At 43.5% G+C, this 19703-nt stretch overlaps 1 protein-coding gene across 1 annotated transcript in view; it reads right to left on the bottom strand.

Moving 5' to 3' along the window:
• WDR97 (WD repeat domain 97) overlaps positions 1–19703 on the bottom strand; it is a 301022-nt gene that overhangs the window by 48162 nt on the left and 233157 nt on the right. The window lies entirely within an intron of this gene.

The raw sequence follows: 19703 nt of genomic DNA, 5'->3' as shown, positions 1-19703 counted from the left end.
GCTTTCCCCTCCCGGGAGCTGCGAGGCCAGGCTCTCCCTGGGGCTGAGCGCTCTCCCTGGGGCTGCCTAAGTGGAGAGAGGCGCGAGCCCCAGCGGAGACCCTGGAGCTGTGAGTCGGCTTCACAGCCGCAGAGACCCGCTGGCAGTCTTGAAATCTGTGCCAACCAATCTAGAGAAGGACTTCTCATTCAAACTGGGTTCGCCCCATTCTCCTGATGCGGGGGCGCAGGCGACCAACCAGAGAAGGAGCGCCCATTCAAACAGGGTTTTGCGCCCTTTCTCCTGATTGGGTGGCGAAACCCCTCTCCTGCCTGAGCGCTAATTGGCTTGGTTTGCGGCCTTTTTCCAGACTGGCTGTTGCTTGGTTTAGGCGCCAAGTTTGAATTCACCGGACTAAACCAAGCGACGCTGTGGAACTAATTGTGGGGATGTACAGAGCCTCGAGCCCCAGACTTTATACAATAATTTCTCATGCTCTGTACATCCAATAGCCCCGCTATTTGCAGTGAACCTAGTTGGGACCTGTGGCGGGACTGCTGCCTGTTCGTGATTTGCTAGGAGATATTCCCTGTATTTCTCCTGTATTGTGTTGTATTCGTGTGCTTTACCTGCTCCCCGTTCGGGAGGTCTCAATGCGAACGGGTTCCGTTGACCTCCCGAATGAGAAACACCAAGAAACCACATTTAGAATGCTGTCTTAGAACCCTGGGTGGTGGGCCGTTCATTAGACGAGCGCTATCTAGGGTGAGCATTCGTGGATTGCTTCCCACCTCGTTCGGTTTCCTAACGGGGACCTCCCCAGTGCCCCTTGGAGTGTTCGCACCAATCAATTAGAACGTTGGCAACTTGCAACCTAAGTGTGAAACCGCAAGGGAAGTAATTAAGGAGTGCTTCCCTGGGTGGCCAACCGTTCGCCTAGACAGATGGTGGAAACGCTTCCCTTGCCTGGTTTCATCCAGAGAACCCACGAACAGAGGCGGTTACTGATGAAGACCACCGGAGGATGGGTGGCGGGAACAGGGGACAAAGGGACTGGGGTTCCATTTCACAACCCAGGGGAGGGTGAGGATCCTGGGAGGGGACATTGTCTTCATGTGTGTTCCACCCCTTACATGGGGAAAAGTATAAAGCTGCATGTGGCCAATAAAGGAGTTGTACCCGTGGAACTGTGTGTCGTCCAGTGACTGGGGAAATTGGGTATCTTCCTTCATTAACAGCGGGAGTAACCAACCAGGTTACCCAGGGCCCAATACAGGACCCAGGGCTATCCAGTGTTATAGGTTTTACATGTGTGACCTCTTCCCATCCCGGGGTGCAGAGCCCCTGTGTGTAATATGTTTAAATGTATGTAATTGTGTCCTGTTGGTATCTCCCAGAGCGAGAGATGGTTATCTGTAACCCATCCTCCTCCTTTCAATACAAAAGAAAGTGTATTGAAAGAGTGGGGGACTGTGCATAAAAGCTATGTGTACCAATAAAGGATTGTCAGTGTTGTACCTCCAGAACAGGGTCTCGTCCAGTTACTGGGGGAAGAAAGGGTTAATCTGTGTGCCAGCTTGTCACAGCTGGTGGAGAATGCAGCGGGGAAAGTCCTTGTAAGGACTAACTCCCAGGACTGAGTGCCGTCTAGCAGAGCTAGTTCCCCTACCCAGTACAGCTAGGAAGCAGTCCCTTTAACGGAGTTAACCGGTTGGGTTATAGGGAGGTCCGTTACAGTGGGTTATGGATATTACACGGTTGGTGGGTTATGGATAGGGATGAATATTACACGTGTGATGAGAGCAATCTCGCCACATTGCATTGGAGAAGCCTGGTTGCCCGCCTGCTGCCTTTGGACTATGGCCCTGGGAGATTGGGCCCTTTCAATTTAGTATGATAGGAGTTATGTATTTTTGTATCCTTTTGTGTTTTAGTGGTAACATGTGCTCAATGGAGTCTGCCTCTATCCCTGGATATAATTGGATTATTTTCCCCATTGTCTCCAGGATAGAGGCAGGGCCGTCTTTAGCGCGGGGCAAACGGGGCAGCTGCCCCGGGCCCATTTGCTCCTGGGGGGCCCCAGAGCAGCTTCTCTGTGGGCCCCGCAATTTGCGCAGCCCTCCTTGGACCCGGCGGTGCGGCTGCACAGAGCCGCACCATCCCGCATGCTAAAGAGAGCCCCCGGGTGGCCCATGCACTAAGGGCCACCCGGTGAGCATGTGTCAGCAGGGGCCCAGTCGGGCGCTGTTACGCTTAAACAGCGCGACCGGGCCCCTTCCTGTTTGGCAGCCGGCTGGGAGGAAGTGAGTGTCGCGCGTCACTTCATCCCACCGGAGATCAGAGCCGCACAGGAGGAGAAAAGGCAGGGAGGAGGGGAGTTTCAGAGGAGAACTCCCAACTGCCTCAGCCTGCCACTGGACTCCAGGGAAACCACACTCCAGAAAAGGTAAGGGTGGTTGGAGGGTGGCTAAATGTATGTCAGTATGTTTGTGTGTGTATGTCTGTGTGTGTGTGTGTGTCGGTATTGCTGTCTCTGTGTGTGTCAGTATGTCTGTGTGTGTCAGTATGTCTCTGTGTGTGTGTGTGTCAGTATGTCTGCCTGTGTTTCAGGGTGTCTGTGTGTGTATATCAGTATGCCTGTGTGTGTCAGCATGTCTGTGTGTGTGTCAATACTTCTGTCAGTGTGTGTGTGTCAGTATTTCTGTGTGTGTCAGTATTTCTGTGTGTGTCAGTATGTCTGTCTGTGTGTGTGTCAGTATGTCTGTCTGTGTTTCAGTATGTCTGTGTGTGTGTATATCAGTATGCCTGTGTGTGTCAGCATGTCTGTGTGTGTGTGTCAATACTTCTGTCAGTGTGTGTGTGTCAGTATTTCTATCAGTGTATGTGCCTGTGTGTATGTCAGTACATCTGTCAGTGTATGTGTCTGTGTGTGTGTATGTCTGTGTGTCAGTATGTCTGTGTGTATGTCAGTATGCCTGTGTGTGTGTGTGTCAGTGTGTCTGTGTGTATGTCAGTATGCCTGTGTGTGTCAGCATGTCTGTGTGTGTGTGTGAATACATCTGTCAGTGTATGTGTCTGTATGTGTGTCAGTATATCTGTCAGTGTATGTGTCTGTCTGTGTGTGTATGTATGTGTGTCTGTGTGTGTGTCAGTATGTCTGAATGTGTGTCAATATGTCTGCCAGTATATATTTGTGTGTCAGTGTATGTGTGTGTCAGTATGTATCTGTGAATGTTTTAATATGTCTGTCTGTGTGTGTATGTGTCAATATGTCAGTGTGATTGGGGGTTGGGCGTAATCGGGGGGTCGGTGGATTGAGAGGGTCGCAGGGCCGAGGGGGCTCAACAAAATTATTTGCCCAGGGTCCTATTCATATTATAGACGGCCCTGGATAGAGGGCTCTGTAAAACCGGTTTGGGCCAGATAGCCATGCTGCCAGCCAGGCCCCAAAAGATACTTTACTAACTTCTGAACCCCTGGTCTGATTCATGCCATTTGATATGTTGTTCCCATGAATGGATTGATTGTGAATATATAATTTTTATGTAAATGTGATGTATATTTTAGAAGTTATGAATATGCTGTAAAAACTGTATATTTCCTGCCTGTGATAAATTACATTAACCCATTGTGTTCAGTAATTATATCACAGGCAGAGGGGAGGATTTTATGTGTTTGTGCTGGGTGTGTTTTATGTTTTACTGTACGGGATTGGTTACATGTTGTCCCTCCCTGTGGGATGTCCCCTTGCATGGGGACTTACATAAAAGTCTATGAGTGTTAATTAAAACAGACCACTGCTTGGCCCTCAACACGGAGTTCTGTCTTGTTCTTGGGGGGATTTACTGTATGCTGTTAGAGACTGATTGCCAGGAGTGTAAGCTGATTATCTGCTTTACTTGTTCGTCTGCTTGCAGCTATTTGTGAGATTCCAGTTCGGGAGGTTGAGTGCTATTTAGTATCCAGTTTGGGAGTTTGGTGTTCTGCAGTAGCTGTGCCTGTGTCTCTGGAAGGGGAAGATCTACTAAACGGTGGTTTAACCCTTTTATGCCTGGTGGTGCCGTTACAACACGGTTGGTAGTTATGGATAGGGATGAATATTACACGGTTGGTAGTTAGGGATAGGGATGAATATTACACGGTTGGTAATTATGGATAGGGATGAATATTACACGGTTGGTGGGTTATGGATAGTGATGAATATTACACGGTTGGCGGGTTATGGATAGTGATGAATATTACACGGTTGGTGGGTTACGGATAGTGATGAATATTACACGGTTGGTGGGTTATGATAGTGATGAATATTACACGGTTGGTGGGTTATGGATAGTGATGAATATTACACGGTTGGTGGGTTATGGATAGGGATGAATATTACACGGTTGGTGGGTTATGGATAGTGATGAATATTACACGGTTGGTGGGTTACGGATAGTGATGAATATTACACGGTGGGTGGGTTACGCATAGTGAAAAATATTACACGGTTGATGGGTTACGGATAGGGATGATGTGACGAGACCAATCTCGCCACATTGCATTGGAGGAGCCTGGTTGCCCGCCTGCTGCCTTTGGATTATGGACCAGCAGTTAAAGGGTTAATTTTACTGTGCAGAAAGATTTATTTCTTCCTTTCTGCACAGCCGTTCGGTAGATTCTATCTACCGAACAAACAGCCTTTGTTTCAGCCTCCCCAGAGCCGTGGGAAGCCAGCCGGCGCTGTTAATGGGCCACCCAGAAGCTGGAGTGTGCCCTCCATTTACCTCCCCGAAGCCGCGGTTAACCACGGCTTAACGAGCGTGTGCCGGCAATTGACCACCCAGTAGCTGTGGTTAACCGCAGCTTAATTGATTGTTACTGGGTGGTCGCGGTTACACTTAGCCGCCACACGAAGGCAGTGTTCTGGAGCTCCCCGGGCAGCCAGCACTTTTCTGCCCGGCTTTCATGCACTGTAAGCGGACACTTTTGCGTGCAGGCACCGCTGAGCCTCCAGCCCCCTGGTTCCTATTCGGGACAATTTAGCAAACACCTGGAACTTCGGGAGTATATTTTATGGGATGCCATGGAGCCTGTTCGTGGAATTAAAGACTTTAGCTCCATGGCAATTAAACTGTATTAGTGTGGTCTGAGTGCCATTCACCTAATAATGTGCACTCAGACCTGAGCTATCTGGGGATATGTTAAATGCCTGTGTGTTATATGTAAAATGTAACTTTATGTATTTTATGGTGTTTCACTGTCTTTGTGTCCCCACGTGCATAATGGCGATTTGCCTTTGTCCTGGGAGATAATTGAATTACTTCTCAATTATCTCCAGGGCAGAGGGGAGGAAGCCAGGATGCATTGTGGGGATGTTTTACTGCTGTATGTCCTGAAATGCTACATGTCTGTCTTTTGTTACAGTCTTCCATCTGGTCCCCTAGGGGAGTATCCACCAGGTGGGAGACCTGCATAAATACAGGGGCAGGTAGCCCTCAATAAACAGACCACTTCTTGACCCTCAACACACGGAGCCTTGTCTCGTTCTTGGGGGGATTCACTGTATGCTGATACAGACAGATTGCCAGGATTGTAAGCCGCTTGGGAGCTTTTCCTGTTCGTCTGCTAGCAGCTATTTGTGAGGTTCCAGTTCAGGAGTTTGGAGTGCTACCTTATTCCCTTGTATGCAGTTCGGGAGTTTGGTGCATTCACTTATATCCAATTCGTGAGTTTTGGTGATTCTACAGTAGCTGTGCCTGTGTCTCAGAAAGGGGATTATCGCCTAAACGGATTTTTATCCCCTTTTCTGCTAAAACGGTCCGTTACAGATGAATATTACACGGTTGGTGGGTTATGGATAGGGATGAATATTACACGGTTGGTGGGTTATGGATAGGGATGAATATTACACGGTTGGTGGGTTACGGATAGTGATGAATATTACACAGTTGGTGGGTTACGGATAGTGATGAATATTACACGGTTGGTAGTTATGGATAGTGATGAATATTACACGGTTGGTGGGTTATGGATAGTGATGAATATTACACGGTTGGTGGGTTATGGATAGTGATGAATATTACACGGTTGGTGGGTTATGGATAGGGATGAATATTGCACGGTTGGTGGGTTATGGATAGTGATGAATATTACACGGTTCGTGGGTTACGGATAGGGATGAATATTACACGGTTGGCGGGTTATGGATAGGGATGAATATTACACGGTTCGTGGGTTACGGATGGGGATGAATATTACACGGTTGGTGGGTTACAGATAGGGATGAATATTACACGGTTCGTGGGTTATGGATAGTGATGAATATTACACGATTCGTGGGTTATGGATAGTGATGAATATTACATGGTTGGTGGGTTACGGATAGTGATGAATATTACACGGTTGGTGGGTTACGGATGGTGATGAATATTACACGGTTGGTGGGTTACGGATAGGGATGAATATTACACGGTTGGTGGGTTACAGATAGGGATGAATATTACACAGTTCGTGGGTTATGGATAGTGATGAATATTACACGGTTCGTGGGTTATGGATAGTGATGAATATTACACGGTTGGTGGGTTACGGATAGTGATGAATATTACACGGTTGGTGGGTTACGGATGGTGATGAATATTACACGGTTGGTAGTTATGGATAGTGATGAATATTACACGGTTCGTGGGTTACGGATAGGAATGAATATTACACGGTTGGTGGGTTACGGATAGTGATGAATATTACACGGTTGGTGGGTTACGGATAGTGATGAATATTACACGGTTGGTAGTTATGGATAGTGATGAATATTACACGGTTCGTGGGTTATGGATAGTGATGAATATTACACGGTTCATGGGTTATGGATAGTGATGAATATTACACGGTTGGTGGGTTACGGATAGTGATGAATATTACACGGTTGGTGGGTTACGGATGGTGATGAATATTACACGGTTGGTGGGTTACGGATAGTGATGAATATTACACGGTTGGTGGGTTATGGATAGTGATGAATATTACACGGTTGGTGAGTTACGGATAGGGTTGAATATTACACGGTTGGCGGGTTATGGATAGTGATGAATATTACACGGTTGGCGGGTTATGGATAGTGATGAATATTACACGGTTGGTGGGTTACGCATAGTGATGAATATTACACGGTTGGTGGGTTATGGATAGTGATGAATATTACACGGTTGGTGAGTTATGGATAGGGATGAATATTACACAGTTAGTGGGTTACGGATAGTGATGAATATTACACGGTTGGTGAGTTATGGATAGGGATGAATATTACACGGTTGGTGGGTTATGGATAGGGATGAATATTACACGGTTGGTGAGTTATGGATAGTGATGAATATTACACGGTTGGTGGGTTATGGATAGTGATGAATATTACACGGTTGGTAGGTTATGGATAGTGATGAATATTACACGGTTGGTGAGTTATGGATAGGGATGAATATTACACGGTTGGTGGGTTATGGATAGTGATGAATATTACACGGTTGGTAGGTTATGGATAGGGATGAATATTACACGGTTGGTGGGTTATGGATAGTGATGAATATTACACGGTTGGTGGGTTATGGATAGTGATGAATATTACATGGTTGGCGGATTATGGATAGTGATGAATATTACACGGTTGGTGGGTTATGGATAGTGATGAATATTACACGGTTGGTGGGTTATGGATAGGGATGAATATTACACGGTTGGTGGGTTATGGATAGTGATGAATATTACACGGTTGGTGGGTTATGGATAGTGATGAATATTACACGGTTGGTGGGTTACGCATAGTGATGAATATTACACGGTTGGTGGGTTATGGATAGTGATGAATATTACACGGTTGGCGGGTTATGGATAGTGATGAATATTACACGGTTGGCGGGTCATGGATAGTGATGAATATTACACGGTTGGTGGGTTATGGATAGTGATGAATATTACACGGTTGGTGGGTTATGGATAGTGATGAATATTACACGGTTGGCGGGTCATGGATAGTGATGAATATTACACGGTTGGTGGGTTATGGATAGTGATGAATATTATACGGTTGGTGGGTTATGGATGTTACACGGTTGGTGGGTTACGGATAGTGATGAATATTACACGGTTGGCGGGTTATGGATAGGGATGAATATTACACAGTTGATGGGTTACGGATAGGGATGAATATTACATGGTTGGTGGGTTACGGATAGTGATGAATATTACACGGTTGGTGGGTTATGGATAGTGATGAATATTACACGGTTGGCGGGTCATGGATAGTGATGAATATTACACGGTTGGCGGGTCATGGATAGTGATGAATATTACACGGTTGGCGGGTTATGGATAGGGATGAATATTACACGGTTGGCGGGTTACGGATAGTGATGAATATTACACGGTTGGTGGGTTATGGATAGTGATGAATATTACACGGTTGGTGGGTTACGCATAGTGATGAATATTACACGGTTGGTGGGTTATGGATAGTGATGAATATTACACGGTTGGTGGGTTATGGATAGGGATGAATATTACACGGTTGGTGGGTTATGGATAGTGATGAATATTACACGGTTCGTGGGTTAAGGATAGGGATGAATATTACACGGTTCGTGGGTTATGGATAGGGATGAATATTACACGGTTGGTGGGTTACGGATAGTGATGAATATTACACGGTTGGTGGGTTACGGATAGTGATGAATATTACACGGTTGGTGGGTTACGGATAGTGATGAATATTACACGGTTGGTGGGTTACGGATGGTGATGAATATTACACGGTTGGTGGGTTACGGATAGTGATGAATATTACACGGTTTGTGGGTTATGGATAGTGATGAATATTACACGGTTGGTGAGTTACGGATAGGGATGAATATTACACGGTTGGTGGGTTATGGATAGTGATGAATATTACACGGTTGGTGGGTTATGGATAGTGATGAATATTACACGGTTGGTGAGTTACGGATAGGGATGAATATTACACGGTTGGTGGGTTATGGATAGTGATGAATATTACACGGTTGGTGGGTTATGGATAGTGATGAATATTACACGGTTGGTGGGTTATGGATAGTGATGAATATTACACGGTTGGTGGGTTATGGATAGTGATGAATATTACACGGTTGGTGAGTTACGGATAGGGATGAATATTACACGGTTGGCGGGTTATGGATAGTGATGAATATTACACGGTTGGTGGGTTACGGATAGTGATGAATATTACACGGTTGGTGGGTTATGGATAGTGATGAATATTACACGGTTGGTGGGTTACGGATAGTGATGAATATTACACGGTTGGTGAGTTACGGATAGGGATGAATATTACACGGCTGGTGGGTTATGGATAGTGATGAATATTACACGGTTGGTGGGTTATGGATAGTGATGAATATTACACGGTTGGTGAGTTACGGATAGGGATGAATATTACACGGTTGGTGGGTTATGGATAGTGATGAATATTACACGGTTGGTGGGTTATGGATAGTGATGAATATTACACGGTTGGTGGGTTATGGATAGTGATGAATATTACACGGTTGGTGGGTTATGGATAGTGATGAATATTACACGGTTGGTGAGTTACGGATAGGGATGAATATTACACGGTTGGCGGGTTATGGATAGTGATGAATATTACACGGTTGGTGGGTTACGGATAGTGATGAATATTACACGGTTGGTGGGTTATGGATAGTGATGAATATTACACGGTTGGTGGGTTACGGATAGTGATGAATATTACACGGTTGGTGGGTTACGGATAGTGATGAATATTACACGGTTGGTGGGTTATGGATAGTGATGAATATTACACGGTTGGTAGTTATGGATAGGGATGAATATTACACGGTTGGTGGGTTACGCATAGTGATGAATATTACACGGTTGGTGGGTTACGCATAGTGATGAATATTACACGGTTGGTGGGTTATGGATAGTGATGAATATTACACGGTTGGTGAGTTACGGATAGTGATTAATATTACACGGTTGGTGGGTTATGGATAGTGATGAATATTACACGGCTGGTAGTTACGGATAGTGATGAATATTACACGGTTGGTGGGTTATGGATAGTGATGAATATTACACGGTTGGTGGGTTACGCATAGTGATGAATATTACACGGTTGGTGGGTTACGCATAGTGATGAATATTACACGGTTGGTGGGTTATGGATAGTGATGAATATTACACGGTTGGTGGGTTACGGATAGGGATGAATATTACACGGTTGGTGGGTTATGGATAGGGATGAATATTACACGGTTGGTGGGTTATGGATAGTGATGAATATTACACGGTTAGTGGGTTATGGATAGTGATGAATATTACACGGTTGGTGGGTTATGGATAGTGATGAATATTACACGGTTGGTGGGTTATGATAGCGATGAATATTACACGGTTGGTGGGTTATAGATAGCGATGAATATTACACGGTTGGTGGGTTATGGATAGTGCTGAATATTACACGGCTGGTAGTTACGGATAGTGATGAATATTACACGGTTGGTGGGTTACGGATAGTGATGAATATTACACGGTTGGTGGGTTATGGATAGTGATGAATATTACACGGTTGGTGGGTTACGGATAGTGATGAATATTACACGGTTGGTGGGTTACGGATAGTGATGAATATTACACGGTTGGTGGGTTACGGATAGTGATGAACATTACACGGTTGGTGGGTTACGGATGGTGATGAATATTACACGGTTGGTGGGTTACGGATAGTGATGAATATTACACGGTTGGTGGGTTATGGATAGTGATGAATATTACACGGTTGGTGAGTTACGGATAGGGATGAATATTACACGGTTGGTGGGTTACGGATAGTGATGAATATTACACGGTTGGTGGGTTACGGATGGTGATGAATATTACACGGTTGGTGGGTTACGGATAGTGATGAATATTACACGGTTGGTGGGTTACGGATAGTGATGAATATTACACGGTTGGTGGGTTATGGATAGTGATGAATATTACACGGTTGGTGGGTTACGCATAGTGATGAATATTACACGGTTGGTGGGTTATGGATAGTGATGAATATTACACGGTTGGCGGGTTATGGATAGTGATGAATATTACACGGTTGGCGGGTCATGGATAGTGATGAATATTACATGGTTGGTGGGTTATGGATAGTGATGAATATTACACGGTTGGTGGGTTATGGATAGAGATTAATATTACACGGTTGGCGGGTCATGGATAGTGATGAATATTACACGGTTGGTGGGTTATGGATAGTGATGAATATTACACGGTTGGTGGGTTATGATAGCGATGAATATTACACGGTTGGTGGGTTATAGATAGCGATGAATATTACACGGTTGGTGGGTTATGGATAGTGCTGAATATTACACGGCTGGTAGTTACGGATAGTGATGAATATTACACGGTTGGTGGGTTACGGATAGTGATGAATATTACACGGTTGGTGGGTTATGGATAGTGATGAATATTACACGGTTGGTGGGTTACGGATAGTGATGAATATTACACGGTTGGTGGGATACGGATAGTGATGAATATTACACGGTTGGTGGGTTACGGATAGTGATGAATATTACACGGTTGGTGGGTTACGGATGGTGATGAATATTACACGGTTGGTGGGTTACGGATAGTGATGAATATTACACGGTTGGTGGGTTATGGATAGTGATGAATATTACACGGTTGGTGAGTTACGGATAGGGATGAATATTACACGGTTGGTGGGTTACGGATAGTGATGAATATTACACGGTTGGTGGGTTACGGATGGTGATGAATATTACACGGTTGGTGGGTTACGGATAGTGATGAATATTACACGGTTGGTGGGTTACGGATAGTGATGAATATTACACGGTTGGTGGGTTACGGATAGTGATGAATATTACACGGTTGGTGGGTTATGGATAGTGATGAATATTACACGGTTGGCGGGTCATGGATAGTGATGAATATTACACGGTTGGCGGGTCATGGATAGTGATGAATATTACACGGTTGGCGGGTCATGGATAGTGATGAATATTACACAGTTGGCGGGTTATGGATAGGGATGAATATTACACGGTTGGCGGGTTATGGATAGTGATGAATATTACACGGTTGGCGGGTTATGGATAGTGATGAATATTACACGGCTGGTAGTTACGGATAGTGATGAATATTACACGGTTGGTGGGTTACGCATAGTGATGAATATTACACGGTTGGTGAGTTATGGATAGGGATGAATATTACACGGTTGGTGGGTTATGGATAGGGATGAATATTACACGGTTGGTGAGTTATGGATAGTGATGAATATTACACGGTTGGTAGGTTATGGATAGTGATGAATATTACACGGTTGGTGAGTTATGGATAGGGATGAATATTACACGGTTGGTAGGTTATGGATAGGGATGAATATTACACGGTTGGTGGGTTATGGATAGTGATGAATATTACACGGTTGGTGGGTTATGGATAGTGATGAATATTACATGGTTGGCGGGTTATGGATAGTGATGAATATTACACGGTTGGTGGGTTATGGATAGTGATGAATATTACACGGTTGGTGGGTTATGGATAGTGATGAATATTACACGGTTGGTGGGTTATGGATAGGGATGAATATTACACGGTTGGTGGGTTATGGATAGTGATGAATATTACACGGTTGGTGGGTTATGGATAGTGATGAATATTACACGGTTGGTGGGTTACGCATAGTGATGAATATTACACGGTTGGTGGGTTATGGATAGTGATGAATATTACACGGTTGGCGGGTTATGGATAGTGATGAATATTACACGGTTGGCGGGTCATGGATAGTGATGAATATTACATGGTTGGTGGGTTATGGATAGTGATGAATATTACACGGTTGGTGGGTTATGGATAGAGATTAATATTACACGGTTGGCGGGTCATGGATAGTGATGAATATTACACGGTTGGTGGGTTATGGATAGTGATGAATATTATACAGTTGGTGGGTTATGGATGTTACACGGTTGGTGGGTTACGGATAGTGATGAATATTACACGGTTGGTGGGTTATGGATAGTGATGAATATTACACGGTTGGCGGGTCATGGATAGGGATGAATATTACACGGTTGGTGGGTTATGGATAGGGATGAATATTACACAGTTGATGGGTTACGGATAGGGATGAATATTACACGGTTGGTGGGTTACGGATAGTGATGAATATTACACGGTTGGTGGGTTATGGATAGTGATGAATATTACACGGTTGGCGGGTCATGGATAGTGATGAATATTACACGGTTGGCGGGTCATGGATAGTGATGAATATTACACGGTTGGCGGGTTATGGATAGGGATGAATATTACACGTTTGGCGGGTTATGGATAGTGATGAATATTACACGGTTGGCGGGTTATGGATAGTGATGAATATTACACGGCTGGTAGTTACGGATAGTGATGAATATTACACGGTTGGTGGGTTATGGATAGTGATTAATATTACACGGTTGGTGGGTTACGCATAGTGATGAATATTACACGGTTGGTGGGTTATGGATAGTGATGAATATTACACGGTTGGTGGGTTATGGATAGGGATGAATATTACACGGTTGGTGGGTTATGGATAGTGATGAATATTACACGGTTGGTGGGTTATGGATAGTGATGAATATTACACGGTTGGTGGGTTATGGATAGGGATGAATATTACACGGTTGGTGGGTTATGGATAGTGATGAATATTACACGGTTGATGGGTTATGGATAGTGATTAATATTACACGGTTGGTGGGTTATGGATAGTGATGAATATTACACGGTTGGTGGGTTATGGATAGTGATGAATATTACACGGTTGGTGGGTTACGGATAGTGATGAATATTACACGGTTGGTGGGTTATGGATAGTGATGAATATTACACGGTTGGTGGGTTATGGATAGTGATGAGTATTACACGGTTGGTGGGTTATGGATAGTGATGAATATTACACGGTTGATGGGTTATGGATAGTGATGAATATTACACGGTTGGTGGGTTATGGATAGTGATGAATATTACACGGTTGGTGGGTTATGGATAGTGATGAATATTACACGGTTGGCGGGTTATGGATAGGGATGAATATTACACGGTTGGTGGGTTATGGATAGTGATGAATATTATACGGTTGGCGGGTTATGGATAGTGATGAATATTACACGGTTGGTGGGTTACGGATAGGGATGAATATTACACGGTTGGTGGGTTATGGATAGGGATGAATATTACACGGTTGATGGGTTATGGATAGTGATGAATATTACACGGTTGGTGAGTTACGGATAGGGATGAATATTACACGGTTGGTGGGTTATGGATAGGGATGAATATTACACGGTTGGTAGTTATGGATAGGGATGAATATTACACGGTTGGTGGGTTATGGATAGGGATGAATATTACACGGTTGGCGGGTTATGGATAGTGATGAATATTACACGGTTGGTGGGTTATGGATAGTGATGAATATTACACGGTTGATGGGTTATGGATAGTGATGAATATTACACGGTTGGTAGTTATGGATAGGGATGAATATTACACGGTTGGTGGGTTATGGATAGGGATGAATATTACACGGTTGGTGGGTTATGGATAGTGATGAATATTACACGGTTGGTGGGTTATGGATAGTGATGAATATTACACGGTTGATGGGTTATGGATAGTGATGAATATTACACGGTTGGTGGGTTATGGATAGGGATGAATATTACACGGTTGGTGGGTTATGGATAGGGATGAATATTACACGGTTGATGGGTTATGGATAGTGATGAATATTACACGGTTGGTGGGTTACGGATAGTGATGAATATTACACGGTTGGTAGTTATGGATAGTGATGAATATTACACTGCTGGTAGTTATGGATAGGGATGAATATTACACGGTTGGTGGGTTATGGATAGGGATGAATATTACACGGTTGGTGAGTTACGGATAGGGATGAATATTACACGGTTGGTGGGTTGTGGATAGTGATGAATATTACACGGTTGGTGGGTTATGGATAGTGATGAATATTACACGGTTGATGGGTTATGGATAGTGATGAATATTACACGGTTGGTGGGTTATGGATAGTGATGAATATTACACGGTTGGTGGGTTATGGATAGTGATGAATATTACACGGTTGGTGGGTTATGGATAGTGATGAATATTACACGGTTGATGGGTTATGGATAGGGATGAATATTACACGGTTGGTGGGTTACGCATACTGATGAATATTACACGGTTGATGGGTTATGGATAGTGATGAATATTACACGGTTGGTGAGTTACGGATAGGGATGAATATTACACGGTTGGTGGGTTATGGATAGGGATGAATATTACACGGTTGGTAGTTATGGATAGGGATGAATATTACACGGTTGGTGGGTTATGGATAGGGATGAATATTACACGGTTGGTGGGTTATGGATAGTGATGAATATTACACGGTTGGTATTAATGGATAGTGATGAATATTACACGGTTGGTGGGTTATGGATAGTGATGAATATTACACGGTTGATGGGTTATGGATAGTGATGAATATTACACGGTTGGTGGGTTATGATAGTGATGAATATTACACGGTTGGTGGGTTATGGATAGTGATGAATATTACACGGTTGGTGGGTTATGGATAGTGATGAATATTACACGGTTGGCGGGTCATGGATAGTGATGAATATTACACGGTTGGCGGGTCATGGATAGTGATGAATATTACACGGTTGGCGGGTTATGGATAGGGATGAATATTACACGTTTGGCGGGTTATGGATAGTGATGAATATTACACGGTTGGCGGGTTATGGATAGTGATGAATATTACACGGCTGGTAGTTACGGATAGTGATGAATATTACACGGTTGGTGGGTTATGGATAGTGATTAATATTACACGGTTGGTGGGTTACGCATAGTGATGAATATTACACGGTTGGTGGGTTATGGATAGTGATGAATATTACACGGTTGGTGGGTTATGGATAGGGATGAATATTACACGGTTGGTGGGTTATGGATAGTGATGAATATTACACGGTTGGTGGGTTATGGATAGTGATGAATATTACACGGTTGGTGGGTTATGGATAGGGATGAATATTACACGGTTGGTGGGTTATGGATAGTGATGAATATTACACGGTTGATGGGTTATGGATAGTGATTAATATTACACGGTTGGTGGGTTATGGATAGTGATGAATATTACACGGTTGGTGGGTTATGGATAGTGATGAATATTACACGGTTGGTGGGTTACGGATAGTGATGAATATTACACGGTTGGTGGGTTATGGATAGTGATGAATATTACACGGTTGGTGGGTTATGGATAGTGATGAATATTACACGGTTGGTGGGTTATGGATAGTGATGAATATTACACGGTTGATGGGTTATGGATAGTGATGAATATTACACGGTTGGTGGGTTATGGATAGTGATGAATATTACACGGTTGGTGGGTTATGGATAGTGATGAATATTACACGGTTGGCGGGTTATGGATAGGGATGAATATTACACGGTTGGTGGGTTATGGATAGTGATGAATATTATACGGTTGGCGGGTTATGGATAGTGATGAATATTACACGGTTGGTGGGTTACGGATAGGGATGAATATTACACGGTTGGTGGGTTATGGATAGGGATGAATATTACACGGTTGATGGGTTATGGATAGTGATGAATATTACACGGTTGGTGAGTTACGGATAGGGATGAATATTACACGGTTGGTGGGTTATGGATAGGGATGAATATTACACGGTTGGTAGTTATGGATAGGGATGAATATTACACGGTTGGTGGGTTATGGATAGGGATGAATATTACACGGTTGGCGGGTTATGGATAGTGATGAATATTACACGGTTGGTGGGTTATGGATAGTGATGAATATTACACGGTTGATGGGTTATGGATAGTGATGAATATTACACGGTTGGTAGTTATGGATAGGGATGAATATTACACGGTTGGTGGGTTATGGATAGGGATGAATATTACACGGTTGGTGGGTTATGGATAGTGATTAATATTACACGGTTGGTGGGTTATGGATAGTGATGAATATTACACGGTTGATGGGTTATGGATAGTGATGAATATTACACGGTTGGTGGGTTATGGATAGGGATGAATATTACACGGTTGGTGGGTTATGGATAGGGATGAATATTACACGGTTGATGGGTTATGGATAGTGATGAATATTACACGGTTGGTGGGTTACGGATAGTGATGAATATTACACGGTTGGTAGTTATGGATAGTGATGAATATTACACTGCTGGTAGTTATGGATAGGGATGAATATTACACGGTTGGTGGGTTATGGATAGGGATGAATATTACACGGTTGGTGAGTTACGGATAGGGATGAATATTACACGGTTGGTGGGTTGTGGATAGTGATGAATATTACACGGTTGGTGGGTTATGGATAGTGATGAATATTACACGGTTGATGGGTTATGGATAGTGATGAATATTACACGGTTGGTGGGTTATGGATAGTGATGAATATTACACGGTTGGTGGGTTATGGATAGTGATGAATATTACACGGTTGGTGGGTTATGGATAGTGATGAATATTACACGGTTGATGGGTTATGGATAGTGATGAATATTACACGGTTGGTGGGTTACGGATAGGGATGAATATTACACGGTTGGTGGGTTATGGATAGGGATGAATATTACACGGTTGGTGGGTTACGCATACTGATGAATATTACATGGTTGATTGGTTATGGATAGGGATGAATATTACACGGTTGGTGGGTTATGGATAGTGATGAATATTACACGGTTGGTATTAATGGATAGTGATGAATATTACACGGTTGGTGGGTTATGGATAGTGATGAATATTACACGGTTGATGGGTTATGGATAGTGATGAATATTACACGGTTGGTGGGTTATGATAGTGATGAATATTACACGGTTGGTGGGTTATGGATAGTGATGAATATTACACGGTTGGTGGGTTATGGATAGTGATGAATATTACACGGTTGGTGGGTTATGGATAGTGATGAATATTACACGGTTGGTGGGTTATGATAGCGATGAATATTACACGGTTGGTGGGTTATAGATAGCGATGAATATTACACGGTTGGTGGGTTATGGATAGTGATGAATATTACACGGCTGGTAGTTACGGATAGTGATGAATATTACACGGTTGGTGGGTTACGGATAGGGATGAATATTACACGGTTGGTGGGTTATGGATAGGGATGAATATTACACGGTTGGTGGGTTATGGATAGGGATGAATATTACACGGTTGGTGGGTTATGATAGTGATGAATATTACACGGTTGTTGGGTTATGGATAGTGATGAATATTACACGGTTGGTGGGTTATGGATAGTGATGAATATTACACGGTTGGTGGGTTATGATAGTGATGAATATTACACGGTTGGTGGGTTATGGATAGTGATGAATATTACACGGTTGGTGGGTTACGGATAGTGATGAATATTACACGGTTGGTGGGTTATGGATAGTGATGAATATTATACGGTTGGTGGGTTATGGATAGCGATGAATATTACACGGTTGGTGGGTTATGGATAGGGATGAATATTACATGGTTGGTGGGTTATGGATAGTGATGAATATTACATGGTTGGTGGGTTATGGATAGTGATGAATATTACACGGTTGGTGGGTTATGGATAGTGATGAATATTACACGGCTGGTAGTTACGGATAGTGATGAATATTACACGGTTGGTGGGTTACGGATAGGGATGAATATTACACGGTTGGTGGGTTATGGATAGGGATGAATATTACACGGTTGGTGGGTTATGGATAGGGATGAATATTACACGGTTGGTGGGTTATGATAGTGATGAATATTACACGGTTGGTGGGTTATGGATAGTGATGAATATTACACGGTTGGTGGGTTATGGATAGTGATGAATATTACACGGTTGGTGGGTTATGATAGTGATGAATATTACACGGTTGATGGGTTATGGATAGTGATGAATATTACACGGTTGGTGGGTTATGGATAGGGATGAATATTACACGGTTGGTGGGTTATGGATAGTGATGAATATTACACGGTTGGTGGGTTATGGATAGTGATGAATATTACACGGTTGGTGGGTTATGGATAGGGATGAATATTACACGGTTGGTGGGTTATGGATAGGGATGAATATTACACGGTTGATGGGTTATGGATAGTGATGAATATTACACGGTTGGTGGGTTACGGATAGTGATGAATATTACACGGTTGGTAGTTATGGATAGGGATGAATATTACACGGTTGGTGGGTTACGGATAGGGATGAATATTACACGGTTGGTGGGTTATGGATAGGGATGAATATTACACGGTTGGTGGGTTATGGATAGGGATGAATATTACACGGTTGGTGGGTTATGATAGTGATGAATATTACATGGTTGGTGGGTTATGGATAGTGATGAATATTACACGGTTGGTGGGTTATGGATAGTGATGAATATTACACGGTTGGTGGGTTATGATAGTGATGAATATTACACGGTTGGTGGGTTACGGATAGTGATGAATATTACACGGTTGGTGGGTTACGGATAGTGATGAATATTACACGGTTGGTGGGTTATGGATAGTGATGA

The sequence above is a fragment of the Pelobates fuscus genome, chromosome 4, assembly GCF_036172605.1.
Source record: "Pelobates fuscus isolate aPelFus1 chromosome 4, aPelFus1.pri, whole genome shotgun sequence".
Lineage (NCBI taxonomy): Eukaryota > Metazoa > Chordata > Amphibia > Anura > Pelobatidae > Pelobates > Pelobates fuscus.
This window is presented reverse-complemented; position numbering and strand designations above follow the sequence as displayed.